General features: G+C 45.1%; 1 protein-coding gene across 3 annotated transcripts in view; it reads left to right on the top strand.

Annotated features, from left to right (window-relative positions):
- SRGAP3 (SLIT-ROBO Rho GTPase activating protein 3) overlaps positions 1 to 18,391 on the top strand; it is a 262,285-nt gene that overhangs the window by 41,108 nt on the left and 202,786 nt on the right. The gene's annotated exons all lie outside the window — the stretch shown is intronic.

The following is an 18,391-nucleotide window of genomic DNA, read 5'->3' as shown; positions in this document are numbered from 1 at the left end:
ACTATTTTCCCTTGTATTTGTCAGTGCAAGCAAGAATGAACGTTTTCGTTTTTCTAATCACATAAATGAAAAATGTCTTATTGTCATTTTAATTGGTATTTCTTTTATTATTAGAGCGGTTTTGACCATTTGTTTGTCCATTGAGTTTTTTAATCTTTTTCCTATAGCTCTGAAAGAACTCTTTGTATTTTAGGAAATTGGCTTTTTGCTTATAAAATCTACTGCAAGTTTTTCATTCCTCAGCTTATCCTTTTTTTTCCCTCAAAAATTCTGTTCATGGTAGTTGTGCTACACACAGATGTTTTACATTTTTAAGTAATCATATCTGTTAGGGATAAAAAAAATCTGTGAACATTTTACAAGTATCACTTAGATATTTATAATATTCCCATAAGGAGGTGAGGAAGGTAAAATATTGATGGGGGAGAAAGCTGAGGAATGTTCTATGCGCTTCATCTACCAAACATCTGGATGGTTAAGAGATTCTTTTCAGTGCTTTATGTGGTTGTTTTGGTGTCCTTTAAGCACAGACACTACATATTAGTGCAAAACCCAAGAAGTAAATCTGGATAATTTTTGCTTCCCAGACCCTTGCTAGTAATAATTATGACAGCTGATAGGAATTGAATGCATACTGTATGCCATTGGTTGCCATTAATCCATGCTGTCACTCTGTGAGATTTTTTTCCCCATGTAAAAAGTTATTTCCCCATGGAAAAAGGCACAGGGATCTTTAGGTAACTTGCTCCGTCATACAGCTAGCAGATGCTGAGGCTGGCAATCAGATCTTGGCCCAATGGAGGGAGGTTGGGATAGTGGGAGAAAGGAGGTGCCTCAAGCCCCAGCTCTGAAGTCAAAATGGTTTATAGGTTGGGGCACTTGGGTGGCTCAGTCGGTTGAGTGTCCGACTTCAGCTTAGGTCATGATCTTGTGGTTCTTGAGTTCAAGCCCCATGTTGGGCTCTGGGCTGACAGCTCAGAGCCTGGAAGCCTGCTTTGGATTCTGTGGTGTGTGTGTGTGTCTCTCTCTCTCTCTGCCCTTCCCCCACTCATGTTCTGTCTCTCAAAAATTAATAAATGTTAAAAAAATTTTTTTAAATGGTTTCTAGGTGGGCATTGCTCTGCCTGGGATGTTTTGAGCCTGAGCTATCCTGTAGGTTAACCTGGATAGGTCTGGGGATATTGAAGGCCTAGAAAGGATATGGTCAAAATCCATAAAAACCTTGGGGAGGATTGAGGGTGGGCATACATTTACTGATTTATTAGTTACTCAGGAAGCCTAGGGTACCAAGGGCAACTGTGGCACGGGGGCACAAAGATGAAGCCTGCTCTCAGGGGATTCACTGTCTGGGTAGGGAAAAGGGATCTGTTCAAAGATTACTTGAACTAAAGTAGAGACGTGACTCAAGAGGTTCAGATAAAGAGCTGGGAGGCAGAGGAGAAGGAGCACAGACTTCACAGTGATACAGTCTTGGCCTTGAATTAATGTCCTAAGGTAATGACAACAACAGCAGCATTTGTTGAGCACTTACCATGTATGTTGCACAGTTTGGCAGACAAGGAGCTCCTCTTCAGGGTTAAGGAGGTTCTGGGGGGGACTGTTGGCTGACAGCCCTCAGCTGTTGAGTGCCTTGGAGAACTGCCTCTGCTGAGGAGAGCTGCGTAGCCCAGAATTATACCCCTCAAACTTGGGTCAACTATGAAGGGCCCTCTGAGTGTCTCCATTGGGACTGTTGCAGCCTTACTTCTTGCTGTGCTCAGTCCCTTCTCCTTCTTCCACAGGTTTTGGAATGAAGAGTAAACCCTAAAAAACTTTCTGTGTGATGATATCCATCTTGGAGTTTGCTTCCCAGGTGGCCCCACCTGTGGCACATTGATGATCTGACTGTTCTCACACAGTCACAGCCCTGAGCTGGGATTACTTACTCCAGTTCACAGGAGAAGTCACTGAGATTTAAGGGGGGTTGAATGGTTTGCCCAGTGGCTTTACATGGCAGATCTTGGGTTCAAACCAAGTCCAGTTATGCCCAAAGCACAACCTTTCTATATTGCCACCCTGTAGGTGTGTGCCTTTAGGGACTGGAAAACATGGGGTTATAAAATTAGATTTCTGGAAGGAAACTCAATGCTCCTTTGGTTAGAGCTCCTGTTCTTTAATCTCTGGACCTGAGATTCTCAGATCCAGCCCTGAAGGTCTCACGTCCTGGGAATGCCTTTCCTCACTGGTGAACCAGGGTGGTTGGTCACCCTATGTGAGGACTGACTGAAGCACTCAATGAATCCATCCATCCAGTCATCCATTCATTCAAGAAATATTCTTTGAGCATCTGCTGTGTGCCAGGTTATCACTTTAGGTACAGCAGTAAATAGAGCAAACTCCCTGCCTTCTTGGAGTTGCCTTTTAGCAGGGGAGGAAGAGAGCAATGACCTAGAAAAGTGCATACTATAATGTCAAGCAATGGTAGGTGCTATGGAAGAAAATGAAGGGTGCTGAGCTGAGGGCAAGTAAGTGTTCTATTTTAGAGACATGGAACAAAGAAGCCATCTGGCGTGTGGGGACCTCTGGCTAAAGACCTGAATGAATGGAGGAACTGGCTACACAGGTATCAGTGGAAGTGCATTCCAGGAAGGAGGAATGGCACATGCCAACACCCCAGGCATTGGCAGGTTTAAGAAAGATGGAGAAGGCAGGTGGCAGAAGCATGATGAGCCAAGGGGGAGAAGAGATTGGGGAGGCATCGAGGGACCATAATCCAGCGGGAGCTGGGGGGTTGGGAATAAAGACCTTGGGTTTTATTGCAAGTTGGTTTGGAGAAGGTGAGTGCTACCGTGAAGTTTATGTTTCAAAGGTTTCATGACTTGTATGCTGAGAATGTTTAAACGTAGGCTTCTCCATCATTAACATGGAGGTAATAACAATACCTGCTCTACGAAAGTGGGTTTGTTGTGAGGATGAAATGTGGTCATGCTTATAGAGTTTAAGATAGCACCTGTTTTTTTTTAATAGCTGATTTTTTTATTGTGATAAAATATAACATAAAATTGGGGGTGCCTGAGTGGCTGAGTTGGTTGAGTGTCTGATTCTTTGTTGTGACTCAGGTCATGATCTCATGGTTCATGAGTTCAAGCCCTGCATCAGGCTCTATGCTGACAGCATGGTGCCTGCTTGGGATTCTCTCTTTCCTTCTCTCTCTACCCCTCCCCTCCTCCTCTCCATTTTTCTCTCTCAAAAATAAATAAACTTAAAAAATATATAACATAGGGGCCCCTGGGTGGCTCAGTTGGTTAAGCATCCAATTTCGGCTCAGGTTATGATTTGGCAGTTGGTGAGTTTAAGCCTGGCATTGGACTCTGTGCTGACAGCTCAGAGCCTGGAGCCTGCTTCAAATTCTGTGTCTCCCTTTCTCTCTGCCCCTCCCCTTGGCTCCATCTTTCTCTCTCAAAATAAATAAACTTAAAAAAATATAAAGCTGACCATTTTAACTATTTTTCAGTGTATGGGGCAGTGGCATTAAGCGTATTCACATTGTTGTGAAGTCATCACCACCATCCATATCCAGAACTTTTTTCATTTTCCCAAACTGAAACTTTGTTCCCATTAAACATGAACTCCCCACTCCTTCCTCCCCCAGGCCCTGGCACCCACCATCCTTCCTCCATCTCTGTGAGTTTGACTGCTCTAGGGACCTCATATAAGTGGAATTACACAGTGTTTGTCTTTTTGTGACTGGCTTATTTCACTTAGCATAATGTTCTCAAGTTTCCTCCATGTTGTAGCCTGTGTCAGAATTTCCTTCCTTTTTAAGGCTGAATAATATTCCATTATATGCCTATACCACATGTTTATCCGTTCATTCACTGATGGACATTTGGGTTGCTTCTGCCTCTGGCTATCGTGAATCATGTACTTGCGTTCTACAAGCACTGGACTTACCTTTGCTGTAATTTTGATCCTGGTGTAAGTGGTGGGAAATGGTAGGTGCTCAGGATCAGGAGACAGGAGATCAAAATTCTAGACTTTCATGAGGCCAACTCATTTATTCAGTCTGTGCCTCGACTCTCATCTGTGAAATGCCTACTTAAGGGGGTTTGTTATAAAAGTTCAAATTAGATATATTTTGCAAAGTTTATTTTTTATTTTTTAAAAACATTTTTAAAAATATTTATTTATTTTGGTGGTGGGGTGCAGAGACAGGGACACAAAGAATCCAAAGCAGGCTCCAGGCTCCAGGCTCCAGGCTCCTAGCTGTCAGTACAGAGCCGGATGTGGGCTTGAACTCACCAACCATTAAGATCATGACCTGAGCTGAAGTCAGACACTCAACTGACTGAGCCACCCAGGCTCCCCTATTTGCAAACTTAAGAGCTACACTGTCCAATATGGTAGCCACCAGCCTTCTGAGCACTTCAATGTGGTTAGTCTGAAATTAAGACATGCGGTCCATGTGAAATAAACACATTTTTTTTGAAAACAGTACAGAATAAAGAGAATGTGAAATACTCCATAATAATTTTTATATTGGTACTTGTTGAAATAATAATGTTTTGGATATATTGGGTTAAATAAAATATATTATTAAAATTAATTTCATGTCCTTTTATTTTTAATATGGCTACTAGAAGATTTAAAAAGACACGTGTGGCTTGCTTCATGTTTTGATTGGGCACCTCTGGTTTAGAGTTCACGAACATTTTCAGAGCACATTGGGGCAATTTTCTGGGTGTTCCTCCCAATGCTTACTTTGGGTCTGAAAGGAGATTCTCTCCCAGAGCTCCAAGCGTACAAATGATTTACATCACTAAGGTGCTGCAGTGTAAATGATGATCAATGTTTATGGTCCATGGAAGCTTAAACAAGCTGAGAGAATAGGCTCACCGTTGCTGCAAGTAACGTCCAGCCATTAACGTGCAGCCTCCCGGTTCCCTCTACAAAGGGAGGTTTCAGCGTGGCCACTCTGCTGGGATTTGTGATTTAGCTCCGTGTTCCCCAGTGACAATAGATTTCTTCATTTCAAAGCCTAACTCCTACGGAGGCCGGGGCTGGGGGGTGGGGAGGGCCGGCGATTTCCCAGCTCAGGCCTCTGTGTATTGCTAATTGTATTATCACAGTTTCTTTAGGGAAAAACCACGCATTCATTTAGGACTTAAAAAAATACCCTAGGGAGAGTTAAGATCCGTTTGGTACCGTGTTTGGGTGAAAAAAAAATTTTTCCCCTATGGGGCACAAGAGAAAAGAATTTCTATTTTGCAGTTGGAAGAGAGCTTTTGTGTGCTTACCCCTCCCTCTTCCCTCATTTTATCTCTCAACTGATAGGATATTCAGGGAGCTGAGGCGGCTAGTGTTCAACAGAAATAGAGATAAATTCCCAGCCCAAGCCGGCGGAGGAAGCAGTACATCCCAGCCCATCTCCGGCGGGAGGACTCAGTGGTCGTGGTGGGAGTGCATCCGGAGTGGCTCCGCTCTGCTCCCAGCGCCCCAGTTCTCTGCTGGGTCAGTCCCAGGGCTGCTTCCCCGCCTTCCCCAGGCCCACGCGCCCGGAGGCTTCCATTAATGTATCTTTCTGGCAGAGCCTCTGCCTTCTCCACTTTTCCTGAGTGGCACACAACGCCCTGCCCCCTAGGATTTTTGTCACACGTGGTCTTCTGCCTGGGGGTCTAAATAGTTTCCAAGATGAGTCCCGGATGCTTCATGGCTTTTTGCATTCACAGTTAGGGTGGTGGTCTGCCAATGAGGGAAATCACAGATCCCCTGAGTGGGCTGGGGCTGGCAGAGGCAAGGCCTTCCTAGAGATGTCGAACTAATGTGAGGTCTGCCCTCTTGTTTTGGTTGGGGAGACTCAGATGGAAGAGAGATACACTGGCTGAGCAGTCAGGAGACCTGGTTCCGTCAGGAGACCTGGTTCCGTCAGGAGACCTGGTTCCGTCAGGGTGTACGCCACTTTGGCACACCCTGGCCTTTGGGTTTCATCTATAGAATGAGAAAACAGTTCCAGCCGCGCATACCCTGCAAAGTTGTTATGAGAACAAGTGAGACCATGGTTCTGAAAACAGTTTGCACATTTTAAAGGGCCATGTGAATGCAGGACATTATCTTTGCTTTTACTGCAGCACCTTGCTTAATGGCTTAGTGAGTTAGTTTACAACTATTTTTTGCCCTTACCATGTGCCAGGCTCTGAGCTAGGCATGGAGAATACAAAACCAGGGACCACATTCTCTGCCTTTTTGGAGCTCATGGTCCGGGGTGAGGGCGGCGGTGGGGGGTGGGGGGAGGCAAAAAGATAATTAAATGCAGAGGATACAGGAAGGGTAGGATCAGGGGCTGGGAGAAGACAGAAGTGGTCTATTCCAGCTTTGGAGGTTGGGGAGGGCTTCCTGGAGGAAGTGACTTTTAAATTGGAGTTTCAGGGAAGAAAACATGTGGTCAGTCTACAAAAGTATTTGTTGAATGAATAAGATAATTAAAAATGCTGGTATCTTCAAGGATAACAGCCCCAGTGTTCATTTATCAATTTATAGATAGAAATCTGACTCAGAGATTAAGTCATTCCCTAAGGCATGTGCTTTCTTCACCCCAGAGCATGTCTGGAGAGGGGCTCAGCTGAAGACTGTGGGCCACCAACCCTGGTAGCTGGGGAATGGTCTCAAGGTTCTGTAGTGGGGAATGTACTCTGGCAGGAGAAACAATAGAGGTCTACTGCTGTGAGACCCAAAGTCAAAGGCCTGCATTGCATGCTCAGTGGTGAATCAGGCAGAATGTCAGCTTGTTGCTTCCCACGGAGTGAAAGATTTTTGAGGGAGTGGACAGAGCCGGGGTAGGAATCTAGGAGAGGGCTCAAGGATGAGGCAGATAGATGGGCCATTTCCATCTGGAGGTCTGAACAGGGGCAGGAAAACCTCTGCTGCAGGCAAGAGTCGTGGGGAGGGTCCATGTCTTTGCTAGAGCAGGGAAGGATAGTGAAAATCAGATTATCCTTGCCCTGGGACCTTCTCAGGTGGGATTTCAGCCCCCTGGAACTGGGGGTTCAGAGGGTGATTATAAGGCTTGACTTCACAGAAAACCTGGTGTTTGGATTAGCTGGTGTCTTGGGAGGGAGCTGAGCCTTCAGGTGGTCCACCTGTGGGAACAGGAGAAGCCGAATCTAGGAGATAAAGTGGGAAGCTGACACCACTCTCTCTTCGTCAAGGAACAGTCTCCAGAGTCCCCAGCCCAACTGCCGCAAGGGTGACATAATTTGGCCACAGCTCCCCACCATAGCAGTTTCCATGGTTACATTTCAAGCCTCAGTCTGGTCATCTTCAAAAGCATCAAAGGCAGCAAACCCCATCCGTGCATAATCTTTTGTTATAGCTGCACAAATAGCTTTTGTTACAGCCCTTCCCCCATCTCTCCCACCCATCCTCCCAACCAAAGAGACTGGCTTCATTGTGGCACAGTCATCTAGTGACAGAAGTGTTGGACTTTTTCTGGAATTTTGAAGACCTGAGTTTGAATCCCAGCCTTGTCATTTGTAAAATGCAAATAATAGCACCTAGGGCATAGAGCTATAGGGATTAGATAAGATAACCGTATCTGAAAATGCCTAGCACATTGCCTGACTAGGTGTTAGTTCCTTTCCTCTCTCTATTTGTCGGTTGCATCACTTAGAAATCACGTTTCTCCAATAGCACCCACACTCTTTGTACAGTGTCTCCTTGAATGTCACATGCACTTGATACTGAATAAGCTGTCCTTGATGCCAGTTTACTTTTCCTGGTGGCTAACATCTAGTGCTTTGACTACAGCCTCATTGGGTATCTTGCAACCATTCTCTTTGTTGGCCCCCAAGTTTGGAAGGAACCAGTTGTAGGGCCCTGAAGGCGAATGGACCAGTGTCTTTCTCTCCCTTCTTGAGGCCATGTCTTTGCTGGGAGCATGCAAAGGCACACAGAGGTGGGGGAAGCTCCTTGCCTCCTGAGAGTCTGTCCCAGCAGATGGCTCTGCCGCAGTTCTGCTTAGGAGGTTAATGGACACCAGATGTCTGGGCAGGCAAGCTTTCATGTTCTCCTGGAACCACTTAATTTGGCTGAACATCTGCCTTGGCTTCCAGGCTTTTCTGTCACCTGAGCTTCAACACTGGTTCAATCACCATTGGACATCAGAGGAGCTCCCTTGCCCCTTTCCTCACTCAGGGTCTTGGGGTATACCAGTCTGACTTGTGAGAGGTAGAATTTGTGGCCGAGAGGGGATAAGAGTGGTTCATGGTTGGTGCCTGTCACTGTCTTTCATGCTTGGTCTGTTGTCAATGAGCCTTCCTATTGGAAAACCAATTTTAAGCCAATGGTGTCTTCCCAATTAGGGAATATGTCCATCTGGACCAGCATTGGTTGGCTATCAAGGGCAGCGAGGTGAGGAAGTCTTTGAAAGTGTCTTGAGAGGTACCTGCACGTTCACCCCTCTCCTGCCCCCTGGCCTTCATTGATGCGTTTGTAAACTCTTGATGGCAGATAATCTCAGGGGACAGTTGTGACATGATTTGTGCTTGGAAAGTTCCATTTTGTTGTTGGTATCACACATTGGCATGTGTGTCAGAGTGACCTGAGTTTAGTAAGGCTCAGACTGCTGGATCCCACCATGGGGGTCAGTAGGTCTGTAGTAGAGCCCAGGAATCTGTATTTGAAACAAGCACTCCAGGTAATGACGATACAGGTGACTTCAGACTATTCAGAGGCTGGCCTGGAACCCTGTGTTTTGGGGTTCTGGAATTTCTTGTGTTTTCTATTTCAGGAATGCACATACAAATTCATGGATTTTTGTTTGTTTGTTTTGTTTGTTTGTTTTTCTTCTTTGCTTGGGAAACTGCTCATCCAATAAGATCAGATCTAGATCAAAAATGGCTTCAACTTAGACCTTTTCTGGACACCCCTTTATTGGGCACAATGACTTGCTTCCTCCTTTTTCTTCCATAGCACTTTGCAGGTATGTTTATAGAACAGCACAACTCATGTTCATCATGGGCTTTTTTTTTTTTAATGTTTTCATTTATTTTTGAGGGGGTGGGGAGAGTGAGTGAGCATGAGTGGGGGAGGGGCAGAGAGAGAAGGAGACACAGAATCTGAAGCAGGCTCCAGGCTCTGAGCTGTCAGCACAGAGCCCAACGCAGGGCTCGAACTCATGAATGGTGAGATCATGACCTGAGCTGAAGTCTGACACTTAACCGACTGAGCCACCCAGGTGCTCCTATCATGGGCTTTTAAGTGCTCTTTGAGGGCAGGGAGCTCATCTTCATCTTTCTATTTACCCTTGAATGTAGCATAATAGCATGTCATAGGCAACAATATTTATTGACTAAACAAAACAATCATTATCCAACCCCCTAAATAATACACTCTTATAGTAAATAGGGTCTTTGTAAAGTATACTCAAATAAGACAATTTTGGTTTTGATACTATAGCCTATTTATCTTAAAAACAAAATATATTGTGACATTTAAAAGACAAATACATTTTCTTCTCAAGGTTCATGGCTCTGATCCTCATAGGGCACAGTTTACTACCTTTCTGGCTGTAGTTGTGTTTTCACCCAAGCATGCAAATGATGCCTTGCATGTAACTGCCATGTTATCAGCCCCTACTTTAATCCTTTTGCTTTTATTTATTTATTATTAAATTAAAAAAAAAATAGGTTCCACACCCAACGTGGGGCTTGAACTCACCCCAAGATTAAGAGTTGCATGCTCTACCCACTGAGCCAGCCAGGCACCCCAACCAGTTTGCCTTTAATTGCTATTTTCATGGTTACTAGCCAACCGACAACCTATACTGCATTTTGTAATTCCTAAGACCTTTTTGTAAGACTTGATTAAAAAAATTTTTTTAACGTTTATTTTTATTTTCAAGAGACAGAGAAAGACAGAACTCGAGCAGGGGAGGGGCAGAGAGAGAGAGAGGGAGACACAGAATCTAAAGCAGGCTCCAGGCTCTGAGCTGTCAGCATAGAGCCTGACGTGGGGCTTGAACTCACGAACTGTGAGATCATGACCTGAGCCAAAGTCAGACGCTTAACCAACTGAGCCACCCAGGTGCTCCAAGACTTGATTTTTTTCTTAAACATCTATACTTTAATGTCTAGAGTGATACTGGTTTCCTGCTTTTTTTCATAGTTCCTCTGTTTAGTACCTCAAATTGTTGTCTTTCTCAGTGGCAGCTTTCCAGTGGACAGGGATCACATATTTGCATTTGTTTTTGGACAGGGCTTGGCACATCCAGTCATAATGAAACATCTAGAGTATTATACAGTTTATAAAGCACTTTCTCAACAACCATGCTTTGTGTTGGAAATAATCTAATTTCCCCTTTAGGGTCTCACCATCTAGTAAGAGACATAGACAAAATCTGAAGGCAATTTTCCTCTTTCTAGATTCCATGCTTTCAAAAATAATCACCACAGCACTATTTATAATGACAAACAAAAGCACAACCTCTATAATGTCCAACAGGAAGAGAATAGCTAAGCGTTAGATGGCATCTTGGTCTGCTCGGATACCACAGATTGGGTGACTTGAAAACCAGACATTTATTCCTCATACTTCTGAAGGCTGGGAAGTCCAAGATGAGGGTGCCAGCATGGTCAAGTTCTTGGTGAAGGCTCTCTTCCTGGCTTGAAGATTTGCAGATGACTGCCTTCTTGCTGTATCATCACATGGCAGAGAGAGGGATTGGGGGGAGAGAGAGAGAAGAGAGAGTGCACGAGCCAGCCAGCTGAGAGTGTATGCACACTGGCACCAGGGGTCTGGTCTCTTCTTCTTTTTATGAGGACACTAATCCTGTCATGGGGCCCCACCCTCAAGACCTTATCTGAATCTAATTACCCCCCAAAGACCCCACCTCCAAACACCATCACATTGGGGGTTAGGGCTTTAACATTATGAGTATGGGGCACACATGTACATTTCATTCCTAACAGATGGTCACAACCATTTGATGGAATATTCCTCAGCCCTTAGAAACGAGGCCTCTGAAGGCAATATAGCAACATGTAGACATATTTATTGTCATGGCAATGGTATAAAATGAGTAAGAAAGGAAATATGGGAAAATGAATGCCATTCAGTTGGTGGGGGTGTGTGTGAAATGCCGTGATTTTTTAAAATTTCAGTCAGTGTTGCTAGAATATCAGTGTTAAAAAACAGAAACAAAACTGAACACCCTTTCCATCTCTGCCCCATCCCCCATCCCCCCCGCTCCCCCCTCTTTGCCACTACACATTTGCACTTTGTTAATGCTTCTGAGGTGCTGATGAAGTGAGAACAACTTTCAGCAACCAGAGGAAAAAAAGTGTGTGTGCATGAGTCACAAGAGTGTGGTCTGATGCAGATGATTAAGCCTGTGGCAAATGCAGAATTAAGTAACTCTGATAACAGAGCCCTGGAGCATCCTTCTTGGAGATTAAACCTTTCAGGCTTTTAGCAGCTGAGAGGTGCTGGGGATCCGAGATAGCTGGCTTAGAAAGGGAAGGAAGGGGGGCACATATTAGATGGGGATGGGAAGAAAAATGCATCACATTCAGGTTAGTGCTCTTTTCTGAAATTGGCTGTCGCCTGGAGAAGTGGTGGAAAACGTACCATTATCTGGGGAGAGGACAGTGTGTCTGCCCACATTCTGTCTTTCACTTGCTTGCCTTCCTAGGGGCCAGGGTTTGGGTTTTGTGTGCTGGCCTATTCTTCCAGCTTGTTTGTATGTGAGTTTTCTTCTCACTTGGTGACTGATCCTGTTTTACATGTGAATGACCTTCAAAATATAAGGGTGGTCTTAGGCCTTTCTGAGAAGAGGAAGGACCTGTTTCCCTTTTCTGCAGCCCTTTCCTTGCATCTAGTCACCCAATAGGTCCCTAGCTTTGGGAATAGCCCCTTTCTAGTGATGGGCACAATGCTAGGTGCTGGGAGTAGACAGATGTGGTCTTTGCCTTCGTGGAACTGAAAATTCATAGTCAGGACTGGCTACACAATTTGTACGACCTGGTACAGGGCCCCTTCATAGAAAATTATTAAGAATTTCCAGGCAGGGGTGCCTGGGTGGCTCAGTGGGTTAAGCGTCAGACTTTGGCTCAGGTCATGATCTCACTGCCCGTGAATTAGAGCCCCGCGTTGGCTCTGTGCTGACAGCTCGGAGCCTGGAACCTGCTTCAGAATCTGTCTCCGTCTCTCTGCTTCTCCCCTGCTCACGCTCTCTCTCTCTCTCTCCCTCTCCCTCAAAATAGAAAATAAACATAAAAAAAAATTAAAAAAAAAAAAAAGAATTTCCAGACCCTACTGGCAGAGCACCAAACCAAGCACCCTTCTGAGCGCTGGGCACTACATAGTTGTATGTGTATAGGCCGTGTGTCCAGGAAGATGGTCCTGAGATTGCTTCTCACTCTGCATAAGAAGAGGGGTTTGTTCCTTGCTTATTGCCCCAGTCTTCCTTATCACTGTGTGCAGCAATTGAACAGTCTCAGGAGAGGGTGTTATCTTTGACTCAGTTGGCCTGCATAGAGAGACAGTAGAACGCAGATAAAAGGCAATGTAAATATTAAATACCCATTGGTTGCATGAAGCATGCAGCTAGGCCACATGGACATACACAGAATGTTCAACTTGTCTGAAAATATCTGGACATAATCAAATATGATAACGGAAATCTTTGCCATCCAAAGTTTTACACTTTGGAGCAAATAGATGGGCAGTGATCATTCTAATTACTATGGGCCTGAAGGATAGGCTTTGTGGGGTTTTTGTTTGTTTGTTGTTTGTTGTTTTGAGAATGGTTTTCTTTCTCTTTTCTTTTCTTTTTTTTCCCAAAGATGTTATTACCAAAGATAATTTATTTTATGCAAACTTACCAGAAAGCAACTGCTCCATGAGTAAAAAGATCATAAAAATTTACTGGTAAGTGCACTCAATCCCTGAAAGATAGGCTTTGGTAGGATGCCTGAGTTTTGTATGGTAATGCAAAGTAGGGAGTTTTACCTGTTTCTGTAAAGCAGCAGCCATCTAGCTGAAAGTAGTGATAGAACTAACAGAAACTATAATAGGATAGTCTCACATCTCTCAAAATGTCCTCTAGCATATTAATTTTAAGGGAGAGATTCTACCTAAAGTGGTTAATTTGACAAACCATTTAAAAAAATTTTTTTTTTCAACGTTTATTTATTTTTGGGGCAGAGAGAGACAGAGCATGAATGGGGGAGGGGCAGAGAGAGAGGGAGACACAGATCGGAAACAGGCTCCAGGCTCTGAGCCATCAGCCCAGAGCCTGACGCGGGGCTCGAACTCACGGACCGCGAGATCGTGACCTGGCTGAAGTCGGACGCTTAGCCGACTGCGCCACCCAGGCGCCCCCAAACCATTTTTAAAAAATGTTTATATATTTTTGAGAGAGAGAGGCAGAGTGCAAGTGGGGCGGGAGAGGGGCAGAGAGAGAGAGGGAGACATAGAATCCAAAGCAGGCTCCAGGTTCTGAGCTGTCAGCACAGAGCCCCACACGGGGCTCGAACCCATGAACCGCGAGGTCGTGACCTGAGCCAAAGTCGGACGCTTAACTGACTGAGCCACCCAGGCGCCTCCACAAACCATTTTTTTTAGGTTGCTTCATACTCTGTTTCCTCTTGGAGAGACTTACAATGCATGCTGACAGTGCCATGGCCGTAAAGAAGCCCCTGACACTTTGAACATGACAATTTTTTTATTATGACACCTGTTTTAAAGAGTAATACCTAGCAACTATATCTCTATTTCTAGATACTTACAGTTATATGGATACATATGTATAACTATAGCAATCTATGTATAAAACAGAAATTTTGAAGAACATGTTGTGGGAGACATTGGTGATTACTTCTAGACTTTTAAGATGAGTAGTGTGGAGTCACAGGATCTGGGTTTGAGACCCACTCACAACAATGAACAGATTACATGGCCTCTCAGAGACTATTTCCCCATTGTTAAGTAATAATACCTGCATTACGCAATCATATAGATTTTTAAAAAAATGTTTATTTATTTTGAGAGAGAGAGCGTGCGTATGTGAGCAAGTGGGGGAGAAGCAGAGAGAGAGGGAGAGAGAATCCCAAGCAGGCTCTGCATTGTCATCATGGAGCCCAACACAAGGCTCAACCCTACAAACCTGAGATCATGACCTGAGCCGAAATCAAAAGTCGATGCTTAAATGACTGAGTAACCCAGGCGCCCCTACAATCGTATAGCTTAAATGAGACACCTGGTTTGAACATTTTGTTAACTGCCCAGTTGTTGTGAAAAACACTTAGTGGTTATGGAAACAATAATGAAGTAAATAGGAACTATGGTCTCTATCCGTGAGTGAGTAAACTGAGGCCTGGAGAAGTTAAGAATCGAATCCGGAGGTCAGAGCCAAGTAATGGCAAAGGTGGTCTCCTCAAGATGTATTTTAAACCAGCTCTGCTTGTAGATTTTAATTTAGAAAACACACAGGCTACCTCTTATAAGATGAAACAGCCAGCCAGAGGGGGACACGGCATCAAAATGCCAACTTTTCTTTCCAGCTTTGACATCTGATGTTAGGAGAATGATGAATTCAGAGGTGACGGATTTCAAGAGGATTTGTATCCTCTGCAGGCCAGCACACCCTGTTATCTATATGAATCTCTTCTTTACACTGAAAATCATCAGTGAGGGTGATTTAAAAGGGAAGGTGGCTTTTTCCTGTCAGGAATGACAGGGGCTTGGAGCCTGTGATTTATTGAAGGTGTGCCCGTCAGGAAAAACCCTAAGGGGAGAGGGACTCAGGAGAAGGTGGGGGAGGGGCTGAGGGGGAAGTGGCTGCACCTCAAGTCTAGCCTCAGCTTGATTCACTGGGGGCTCCAGAATTAGTCACGCTACTGAGTTGTTCCTTGGATGAGACGGGCGGGCCAGACTTTTGCACCCTCATGTCAGTCACTGGTGTCAGGCGGTCAGGGATGGAATGGATTCTAAATCAGTGATGTGTTGGAACTAGCTCCTAAGGGCTCATTGGAGCCAATTGTTAAATTTTTAGGAATCTTGTGATATATATGTATAATCTTGTGGCTCACAAGATTCCTAAAATTAAATTAGAGGCACCTGGGTGGCTCAGTTCGTTGAGCGTCCAACTTCAGCTCAGGTCACGATCTCACCGTTCCTAAGTCTGAACTCCGATTGGGGCTCTGTGCTGACAGCTCAGAGTCTGGCGCCTGCTTTGGATTCTGTGCCTCCCTCTCTCTCTCTGCCCCTCCCCCACTTGTGCACTGTCTCTGTCTCTCTCTCTCAAAAATAAACATTAAAAAATTAAAAAACAAATTATATAAACGTATAATTAAATAAACAATAGTAATAAATGTTCAAAACTCATCACTTAATGATTATTTTACTACAGTTTTCTTTCATTGATGCTCCGGTGGTTATTTTTGTCTGCTAATATCTTTTTGCTGAAAATACCACATGATGAAGAGCTAGCTGTTATGCATCCCCTCGCAACTCCACGTTCAGCGATGTCACGTTGGTAGCTTGGCGGTAGTATTTACACCATGGAAAGTGGCACTCAAACCGAGGCTCCCTCCTCCCCCACTACCAGAAATGGTTGTTAAGCATTTGCTAGCACAGCACAGGGTTTGATCTCCTGGGTGAGGCAGCTTCATTAAGCTGGGAAGGCAGGGTAGGAGTTGTGCAGGGGAGAGGGCAGCTGGGAGCCACTTTCAGCCAACACATCAGCTGAAGGATAGTGCATGCGTGGCCTGGGAAAGGGGATCTGATGAGGCACCAGCAGTGTCCTCTATACCGTAGCAAGTCATCTGATGTTTTATCCATGTCCTGAGTTATAGCACCCTCTCTTCTATTTTTATAAGTTTCCATGGAGAGGAAGGAACAATGAAATATAAGTCTGGAGTCCTGCGTTCTGGGCTTGGCTTTGCCGCTACCTTGCTGTGTAACTTTGGGAGAGCTATTTGATATCTGTTTCCTCATCCTTGAAAAGTGGGATCAAATGATCTCTCAGGAGGCTTCTCGCTCTGTACAGCCTCAGACTATGTGATCTTCTTAACCACTCTGGCCTGAGTTGGGAGCGTTGCATGAACCACGATTTGTGTATTGCCTCCAGGACCTAACACCTGGAAGTTTCCTCTCTGATCCCCTGGCTTGGAAAGCCAACAATAAAAGTAGGTAGCATTTATTGAGCACTCACTATAGACAAAGCATTTTAGGCCTTAGCTCATCTTATTCATGTATCAATCCTGTGAGATCGGGTTTGTTTGTTCTTTCAGTTTTACAGATGAGAAAACTGAGGCTCAGAAATAGTAAGTAACTTGCCCAGTCACGCAGCTAGCATATGGCCAAACTGGGATTCCAGCCCCAGTCTGCTTAATTCCTGAGCCTGTGCTTTCAACCATTTCCCTTTTTCCCTTATTGGGAAAGACTTTGTCAGAGGCTCTTGCTACATCAGGGTCCCCATTTAGGACTTTAAAGACTAGTTGGTTCTATTCCTCTTCTGCCTACTCTCTGCCTTTCTCAATCTGGGCACTCTCCTGGCTAGAATGGATTAGAAACCTTTTTATAGCTCAGGCCTTTGTAACTGTTGTAAAAGCAAATGAAGGAGGAAGGCCAGGAGGGCAGAGGCCAGCTGTGCACTTAGCCGTTTGTCTGAGATGCACAGCGATGAAGCGAGGGGGAGGGGGGTGCAGAGAAGGCTGGTAATGAATGTTTCCCAGTGATGCCTGCCAAGGGGTGCTGCAGGCTCTTTGCTGCTGTCTGCGACAGTCGAGGCCATCAGAGCACAGCCAGGAGATGTGGGATTTGTTCTTGGATTTAGTGACAGGTTGAATCACCTTTACCCATCACCTTTACATCTTTGTGATGTCAGGTTCTGGGGCCAGGTGGGGAAGGGACCACAGCTCACAGTGACTCTTTGCTACCAGGAAACCTATGAAGTGTAAGGGAGACTTTCTGTGCAGACCAAAGAGCTTTCATTTCTCACCACTCAATCAACATTGCACCTCCCCCCACCGGTGTAACAGAGATCTGAGTCTTACCTCCCCAGTGTCTGGCACAGAACCCCATCTTGGTGATTAATATCTCGTATATCTGTTGTTTCTTTAGGCCCCTGCCACCCAACCCGGGCATTTCCTTTGCCTGGCTCCCCATTTCACAGAAAGCGCTAATGCCTTTCTTGTGATTCTGCCAGCAGAGAAATCGAGGTCAGGGAGGTCTGCCAAATACACGTTTTGGTGGTTTTTAAGGAAGAGCAATGTCTGAGTGGTCACTGAACACAAAGGGTTGAAGGGAAGGCTTCAAGGAGAGAAAACAGAACGGTTGAAGTAATGTGTTTGCCCCTGAATTTTAGAGATGAATATAGTGAAAGCAGCCAGGCTGGGCTTGGGAGTCAGGACACCCCCAAACATTAGCCTCTCCCTGCAGGATTTCCCATTTCAGTGACTGATGCTGTCATCCATCCTGTTCCTCAGGCCAGAAAATTGGGCCTTATCCTTGACTTTTTCCCTCACCCCAAAGTCTGTGTGGTTACCAGGTCTTGTTGCATCTATATCCTGAGTATCTCTTGTATTCAGTTCTTCTCCGTAGTCACTGCCCACTATCAAGGGCTCACCAGCTCTTACCTAGACTGGATTAGCACTCCTCTCCCTGTTCTTGGTCTTCCTGCTTCCAGCCCTGTCCCTTTCTCCCAACCATTCCCAACTGCAGTCTGAAATACTTTCCAGAAGTGTGTATCTGACGTTGTCATGCCAGCCCCATGTTAAAACCTTTCCGTTCTATAACGACTACCTCCCGGGTGAAGTGCAAACTCATTAGCCTGCCAGGCAAAGCTCTTCTTGATTCGCTCTTGCTTAGCCTTCTGTGATAGGGGTCCCCAAGACCACCTGTAGATTTGATGATTCACGAGAAGGAGTCAGAGAACTCAGACAAGTTATTACACTCACCGTTCTTGTTTATTACAGTGAAAGGATACAGATTAAAGTCGGCAGAGGAGAAGGTGCCTAGGGCAGAGTCCAGGTGATTCCAAGCATAAGATCCCAGTTATTCTTTCCCAGTGGAGTTGTGGGGACAGTGCTAATTCTCCCAGCAATGATGTGTAACAACACATAGGAATTATTGCCAGCCAATGTGAACCTTGGTGTCTAGGGGTTTTACTGGAGTCAGTCACAGAGGCATGGTCACCCATTTGACTGACCTTGGCTACTCAGTCTCCAGCCTCCTGCAGAGGTCCAGGGCCCCAGGCACACAAACAGAGGCATTCACCATAAATCACAAAAGCCCTAGGTATGCAAAGATACTGTGGGGGGTGGGGGGGGGGTGGGGAACAAGATCTCAAAGCTTATCTCCCAGGAATTTGTCAAGGATCTGTCCTTTCTTTGGACAGCAAAGGGTTTGAGCA

Source organism: Prionailurus viverrinus, chromosome A2 (assembly GCF_022837055.1).
Source record: "Prionailurus viverrinus isolate Anna chromosome A2, UM_Priviv_1.0, whole genome shotgun sequence".
In the NCBI taxonomy this organism is placed as follows: domain Eukaryota; kingdom Metazoa; phylum Chordata; class Mammalia; order Carnivora; family Felidae; genus Prionailurus; species Prionailurus viverrinus.
Note: the sequence above shows the minus strand (reverse complement) of the source record. Positions and strands in the feature narration are given on the sequence as shown.